Below are 7,861 nucleotides of genomic sequence, written 5' to 3'. Positions count from 1 at the left end.
GCTGGGAGAAATATCAATAACCTCAGATATGTAGATGACACCACCTTTATGGCAGAAAGCAAAGAAGAACTGAAGAGTCTCTTGATCAAAGTGGAAAAGGAGAGTGAAAAAGCTGGCTTAAAGCTCAACATTCAGAAAAATAAGATACTGGCATCTGGTCCCATCACTTCATGGCAAATAGATGGGAAACAGTGGAAACAGTGTCAGACTATTTTTATGGGCTCCAAAATCACTGCAGATGTTGACTGCAGCCATGAAGTTAAAAGACGGTTACTCCTTGCAAGGCAAGTTATGACCAACATACACAGCATATTAAAAAGCAGAGACACTACTTTGCCAACAAAGGTCTGTCTGGTCAAAGCTATGGTTTTCCCAGTGGTCATGTATGTATGTGAGAGTTGGCCTGTAAAGAAAGCTGAACACCAAAGAATTGATGCTTTTGAACTGTGGTGTTGGAAAAGACTCTTGAGAGTCTCTTGGACTGCAAGGCGATCCAACCAGTCCATTCTGAAGGAGATCAGTCCTGGATGTTCATTGGAAGGACTGATGTTGAAGCTGAAACTTCAATATTTTGGCCACCTGATGCCAAGAGCTGACTCATTTGAAAAGACCGTAATGCTGGGAAAGATTGAGGGCAGGAGAAGGGAACGATGGAGGATGAGATGGTTGGATGACATCACCGACACAATGGACATGGGTTTGGGTGGACTCTGGGAGTTGGTGATGGACAGGGAGGCCTGGCATGCTGTGGTTCATGGGGTTGCCAAGAGTCAGATACGACTGAGAGACTGAACTGAACTGAAAACATGAATTAACTAAACCATTCATTCAACAAATATATACTTAGATGCTACTATGTCTCTGGCACTATTGCATATACTGGGGCTGTACTAATGATTAAAACAAAGTCCCTGCTTTTAAGTAACTCACTTCCAGGGGGTAGAAAGCTTATGTTTTGACTCTCCATGAGAAATACAGAATGCAAACTTGCAAATGCACTTTCTTAAGATAAACTAGGATAGATATAGACTATGTATAGGAAAGACTCAGAGAAATTGTACTAAAATGTTTAAAATAGTAAGTACTTTCTGCATAGCAGAATTATAAATGATTTTAAAATTATTCTTATGTAAACATTTCTAAATTTTCAACAAATGTTGCTTTTATTGACAGGGCATTAGATTTTAATAATTGTGTAACAAACTGTCCCCGAATCAGTGGCTTAAATACATACATTTGTTATATCACAATTTGTGAGGATCAGGAGTTCAGGTCTGGCATAGCTAGCTCTTCTGCTCAGAGTCTTGCAAGGTTGAAATCAATGTGTCAGATGGACTGTGTTCTTATCTAGGGGCTCAAACACTAAAAAACCTGTTTTTTAGGTCATTTACATTGTTGGAAGAATTAATTTCCTTACATTTGTAATACAGGGTGCCCTTCTTCTTATGTACTGTTGGAGGAAGGCCCCTTAACAATTAGAGGCCACTTTCAGCTCCTAGAGGGCTTCCCTGATTGCTCACTTGATAAAGAATCTGCCTACAATGCAGGAGACCATGGTTCGATTCCTGGGCTGGGAAGATCCCCTGGAGAAGGAGATGGCTTCCCACTCCAGTATCCTGGCTTAGAGAATTCCATGGACTGTATAGTCCACGGGGTTGCAAAGAGTTGGACACAACGGAGTGACTTTCTCTTTCACTTTCAGCTCCTAGAAGCTGCTTGCAATGTTTGGAAGTTTTCTACTGTCCTTTCTGCATTGGCTTCCCCAAACTGGTCACTTAGTACAGCTAACCAGCAAGCAGGAATCTCTATGGCAAATATTACACAATGGAACCATCATGGGAGAGACCATCTATCATGTTTTCCATATTCTGTTGTTTAAAAGCAGATGACAGATCTTGCCCACAAAGCAGAAGGTATTACATAGGATCAGTGATTATTAGTGGCCATATAATATTTTTTGCCAAAATCAGAAATATTAAGTATTTAAGAAAATTGGATGGCAATTAGAAAATAAGTTTTGTTATTTAGCTTTTTCTATTTTTGCTTAGGTAATCAAAAACTCCAAATCTTAAGGTTTTAAGGAAAGGAATTATTTCTCCTCCTCTTTACATGTTGGGTACAGGTGAAGCTGATTGTTTCATATCTTCCTTTATTCCAGGATCCAGGCTGTAAGAAGCAGGCAGCAACTGAAATATGCCATTCTCCTGCCAAAGGATAAACAAGAGAGCTGTCAGAAACTCAATATGCCTGTTAAAACTTCCGGTCTGAAGTGGCACACATCGTCTTGGCTCACATTTCATTGGCCAAAGCAAGTTTTATGACCAAGTTTGATGGCAAGGGAATGGGAAAGTATACTCCTGCCACAGGTGGACAGTGCCAGTCTTGTAACAAAATGTAAGATGTATAATTGGAAATATCTACTATACTTATTATCTATCTGTTTAAAAAGGGTTATCATTGAATGAATAAAATCAGAATCATAACTTTCCAATAATACAATAAAGTGTAAACACACAAAAAAATAGTCCAACATATAAAATCAATTGTTGATTCAAAAAGCTGAAAGTACTTTGAAGCCTTATTTCATTAAGTAAGAATACCTGGTTCCCCTTTTTCATGAGTAAAACTCAATGTCTTCCTTGATGCCTGAGTTTGCTCTAATGTTACTTTGAGGGATAAATAGTGAAATATTCACTTCATAATAAAGTTTGCAATGATATTCTATGAATTTAATCTGTAGGAAAGATATTCCACACTATTTATTGTTTTTCAAAAGAAGGAAAGAAATGGGAAGCAACATGTGTCTACACAATGGAGTGCCAATTGAATAAACAGTAAGAGTTTTATTGTGTCAGAGACATCATCTAAATTGACTTAGAGAAACCCTTTACAAATGCCCCATTGGGTTTTAGTTCAATCAAGTAAGATAATATTGAGCTTTCCTCATGTGCCCAGGAATGTGCTTAGCATGTGATATAGGTAGGGGTAGGGGATGGAGGTTAAAGTTCCTGCTTACAGGTCATAAGTGGCCTTGTGGTAGAGAGAGGGGAATTGGAATGGTAGTTGATCTAAGGATTTGTATGTTATAAGTCAGAGCTGGCCATTGGGATGACACAAGAGACTCCTGTATTAGACCAGAACTTCCTCAACTTTAATGTATGGATAAACTACCTGAGATCTTGCTCAAATGCAGATTTGATTTGGTAGAACCAGGATAGGGCCTGCTACACGACATTTTTAACAAGCTTCCAGATCATACCAATGTTGCTTGTTCAAAGATTAGACTTTGGGAAAGTTTTAGATAGACCCTTGTCCTCTGCTCACTAGGAGACTGGATTAATGGAAAAGGAGAACAAAGGCACCTATAAACCCAAATTCACAGTCTTTCATCTTTTAGGTGGTCTTTGTAACTTGTGATCATTACTTATCCATTTTGAGAAAACATGTAAATGTTGCTATCAACTACTCCTTAAGTAAGTCTTTCCTAAAGTATGGTTTTGGCCCTGGCTGAGTACTAAATGAGATTAGAAATCTGCAAATACCATGATTCTGCAAGTTTTCTGTTTTAAAAATGGATAAGAAAAGAGATGTTGGAAACTACCAAAGAAAACCAAGTTGAAATAGAAGCAAGGCCAAACAGTCATGACCTGAAAGGGGCAGAGCTCTGTACTGAAGTGGAAAAGCTGTTGTGGAGTGAGGCAAAGACAAATTGAGAAGGAAGTGGGTTAATTAAGGAGATGGGCACAAAGAATCCAAATGTATTCTCATGGTAGTTCTATACTTTTCCTTCAGTCCTTAGAAATGTTCATCATTTTTTGTATTCTTTATATTTTTGTCCTTGCGAATAACAGTACCCTTACATGAAGACTGACTTTCTAAAATGCCCTGACCTCTAGAATTGTTCTCTAAAAGATAATGAAAGTCTAATAGAACATTGTGACAATCATCTAGTAATATATTTGTTTTATAGATGAGGAAACTGAGGCCCATTGGAGAGGCTGGGACCCAGTCATCTGACTCTTTGTTCAGTGCACGTGGCCCAGCACTAATAGAAATGCGTAACTGTTGACCCTAAGGTCCCTGTGATGCTTAGTTTAACTTGTCTATAGAAGTTATAATATTTATAAAAACGCATTAAATATCACGAGACATTTTACTTAAATGCATATTTGTCAGCTCTGAAAATGAAAAATAGTTTGCTGTGACAAGCTAATATGAAAGCTATCATCTTAATATATTCAGTTTGACACATTTCCATAAAAGCAAGCTGTCCATAACTGCAGATTTATTGCTCATGTTTCAATGTTGTGTGTCACTGAAATCTGCAGTTTCAAACTCAAAAATAGGAAAGAAACTGATCATTATTATGTAATGATAATCCAGATTAACTTGGAAATTTTCTTCAGGGACAGGAGGAGAAGGAGGAGATGACTGTATGCTAATTCCAAAACAGCATGTGCCTGTGTTACCAGTGATGTATTGCTTGCTTGCCAAAGGCTCCAGAAAAAGTAGTTCTCCTTACAGCTCAATTGAAAATAATGTATATGTATTTGCAATGAGAATATTCCAAGCTCATAACTTTTTAACTGTGTGCGAAAGGAAGTGTTTTAGTGAATGTCTATACATAATTATGTATCTATGTGCATACATTTTTTTCTTTGCTTTGCCTTTTAAAAATAGAATAAGGAGTATAATCTATCAGACTTGTTATAGAATATATACCTAAGAAAAATTAAGTACTCTTTTCTGGGCATTTATAATAATTGCTCTGATTTTGAATAATCAAATTTTTATTAAGTGAAGTTGTGGTTTGAGGTAATTTTCTGGTTAATTCAGATCAGTTAAAAATAGCATTTGAAGCAAAAGAAAAGTAAGACTGGGATCAAAATTCCTATGATGGCTTCTCTACATTGATTAAAATCATGAAAGTTGTTTAACTTATTTCATACTTGTTTTTAAGTACGGACTGTATTTGCAGCCATCGGTACCACTGTGCTGTTTTGAAGGCTGGTAAGACTATCAGAGTTCTCAACTCTGTATCCTGTGCTGAAGCATCAAAGACTGTTTATGGGATCTGTGAGCAAACTCTGCTGGGGACAGTTTAGTTCAGAGGTTCTCAGTGGAGGAGGGAGTGCTTTGACAAATACTTGAGACCTAATTTTTTGGTTTTCTTCAAAGTAGTGAGTGTGCTACTAACCTTTTACTAGGCAGTAACCATAAGAAAATATTGACTTCAAATATCCTACTGCACCTTATAATTTCCTCCTAATTATCTGAACCTAGAAGCTAACTCGATTTTTCTTCTAAACACTAAGTATTTTTGCACGGATTTAATATATGTGTGCTGAAATTTCCAGGAATGTAACTAGTGTATAAATCAAGGAAAGATAATAGTTTGCTAAAAGTTTTGTGTGTTCTTTAAGAAAATGATGTCCCTGATAACAGTACTGTTCATGGTATTAAGTTAGACTCTCCAGGCCAGAATTAAGTTAGACTCTCCAGAATACTGAAGTAGGTAACTGTTCCCTTCTTCAGGGGAGCTGACCAACCCAAGGATTGAACCCAGTTCTCCTGCATTGCAGGTGGATTCTTTACCAGCTGAGCCACCAGGGAAACCCAAGAATACTGGAGTGGGTAGCCTATATCGCTTCTCCAGGGGATCTTCCTGACCCAGGAATCAACCTGGGGTCTCCTGTATTACAGGCAGATTCTTACCAGCTGAGCTACCAGGAAAGCCCTTAAATTATTACACAGTCCAATACAACTGCATATGTGCCTGAATGCAAGTCACTCAGTTGTGTCCAATTCTATGCAACACCATGGACTGTAGCCTGCCAGGCTCCTCTGTCCATGGGATTCTCTAGGCAGGAACACTGAAGTGGGTTGCCATGCCCTCCTTGTGGGGATCTTCCTGACCCAGGGATCAAACCTGAGTCTCCTGCAGTGCAGGTGATTCTTTACTGCTGAGCCACTGGGGAAGCCCAATACAACTGCATTAGTCTGCATTTAAGCTATCACTTTGTCAGTGTTTCTAGATGTGTGTGCAAATTTACAACCATTTCATCTTCATTGATTTTCTCTACTATAGCTGTGTATAAGCACATGTATGAAAGTATAGATATGTTTTTAAAATATTTTATTTTCATTTTATCTTACAGTTAGAATAATATGTTACATTAATGTTTATGAAATAATTTATAAATTCAAACCAATATTAGTTGAATGGCCACTTTATGCCAGACATTGTCCTACACAGTGGGATATACAATTAAAACCAAAGGTCAGTTTTCATTCCAATCCAAAAGACGAGCAATGCCAAAGAATGATCAAACTACTACACAATTGCACTCATTTTTTCATGCTAGTAAAGTAATGCTCAATATCCTTCAAGCTAGTCTTCAAAGTACGTGAACTGAGAAGTTCCAGATCCAAGCTGGATTTAGAAAAGGTAGAGGAACCAGAGATCAACTTTCTAAAATTCGCTGGATCATAGAAAAAGCTAGGGAATTCCAGAAAAATATCTACTTCTGCTTCATTGACTACGCTAAAGCCTTGACTGTGTAGATCACAGCAAACTGTGCAAATTTGTTAAGAGATGGGAATACCAGATCACTTTACCTGCCTCCTGAGAAACCTGCATGCAGGTCAAGAAGCAAGTATGAAATGAGTCCCAAAGTAATTAGTGGATACAAATAACCGGGATTAGTATTTTCAATATCAGAAGAATTTTTTTTGGCTGGTTGCACAAACAAAATTTAAAGAGCTTGTGTCAGGTTTTTGACAGTAAAGATTGTATGCTACACTTAAGTAATCGTCTCTGAAGAGATTCTATCATTGTTCCTTCAATTTGCAACTGTATAACCAAAAATAACAGACTTCTTTTTTTCCCAAAATGCATTTTGATCAAATCAATTAAACCCAAAGGAAAAGAGTAGAATGTTGAATAGTTTATAATATCATGAAGCTGTCTGTCCATTCATCCTCCTCTTTAAATTAATGGGAGATATTTTGTAGGAACAGAAACAGTTGCCTGTTCCCTCTAGCAGTTTGGTATGGCTGACAAGCAAATATCAAGACCATCATCATAGCCAGAGTGACAATTTAAAAATCCAGCTCACCCTTTTGAGAGACATACATGTTGTACTGAATCAAACCAATTTAGGAGAAAACAACAGAGCTATTGTGCTATGAGTATGGAAACAGGTGGACAAAAGGTAAGACTTAATGTATAAGTCAAATTACTGGTACCCATGGTGGCATTTAATGAGACCCCAGTGGTATCGAAGTGTTGGCTTGCAACACTATGCTCTCTTCTGTTGAAGGGGCTGATCACTGAAACTATTGGTTGCAATGCCTCATTTCCTCATTAACTATTTCAGATGACCTTCGGTAATTTATTTAAATTCTTTGAGTCTCAGTTTCTTTATCTGTTAAAATGGGAATCATGATTCATCCAGAGCATTAAATCAGGAGTTTTTGAAACAACTGGATGAGGTGATATCAGGAAGTACTTTAAAAGCTTTGCATTGCTTCATAATTAAGAAGCATTAAATTTATATGAGATTATTCATTCTTAACATAGGACAGGTAGGACAGTGTTTGTACTGGGTACATTTATTGTCTTGGAGATATCTTTATCATGACTTGGTTATCAGTTGTCAACATTTATATACATGACACCAAGCTTATTGTACTCTTTCCCAGGTGTCTAGCCAATGGCTTTTCATAGAATACTGTCTTTGCCATCATGTACTCCTCCCTCTGTCAAAACTACTAAAATAACCAAACTGTGACACAGGAATTATTGTCATATTTTTGCTATCAGAATAGTTGTTTATTTGACAGGAAATAATGTGAAAAA

This window comes from Bos taurus, unplaced genomic scaffold, assembly GCF_002263795.3.
Source record: "Bos taurus isolate L1 Dominette 01449 registration number 42190680 breed Hereford unplaced genomic scaffold, ARS-UCD2.0 Super-Scaffold_1723_ScbfJmS_2085, whole genome shotgun sequence".
In the NCBI taxonomy this organism is placed as follows: Eukaryota; Metazoa; Chordata; class Mammalia; order Artiodactyla; family Bovidae; genus Bos; species Bos taurus.
The sequence above is the reverse complement of the archived record's forward strand: the minus strand, read 5'-3'. Positions refer to the sequence as shown.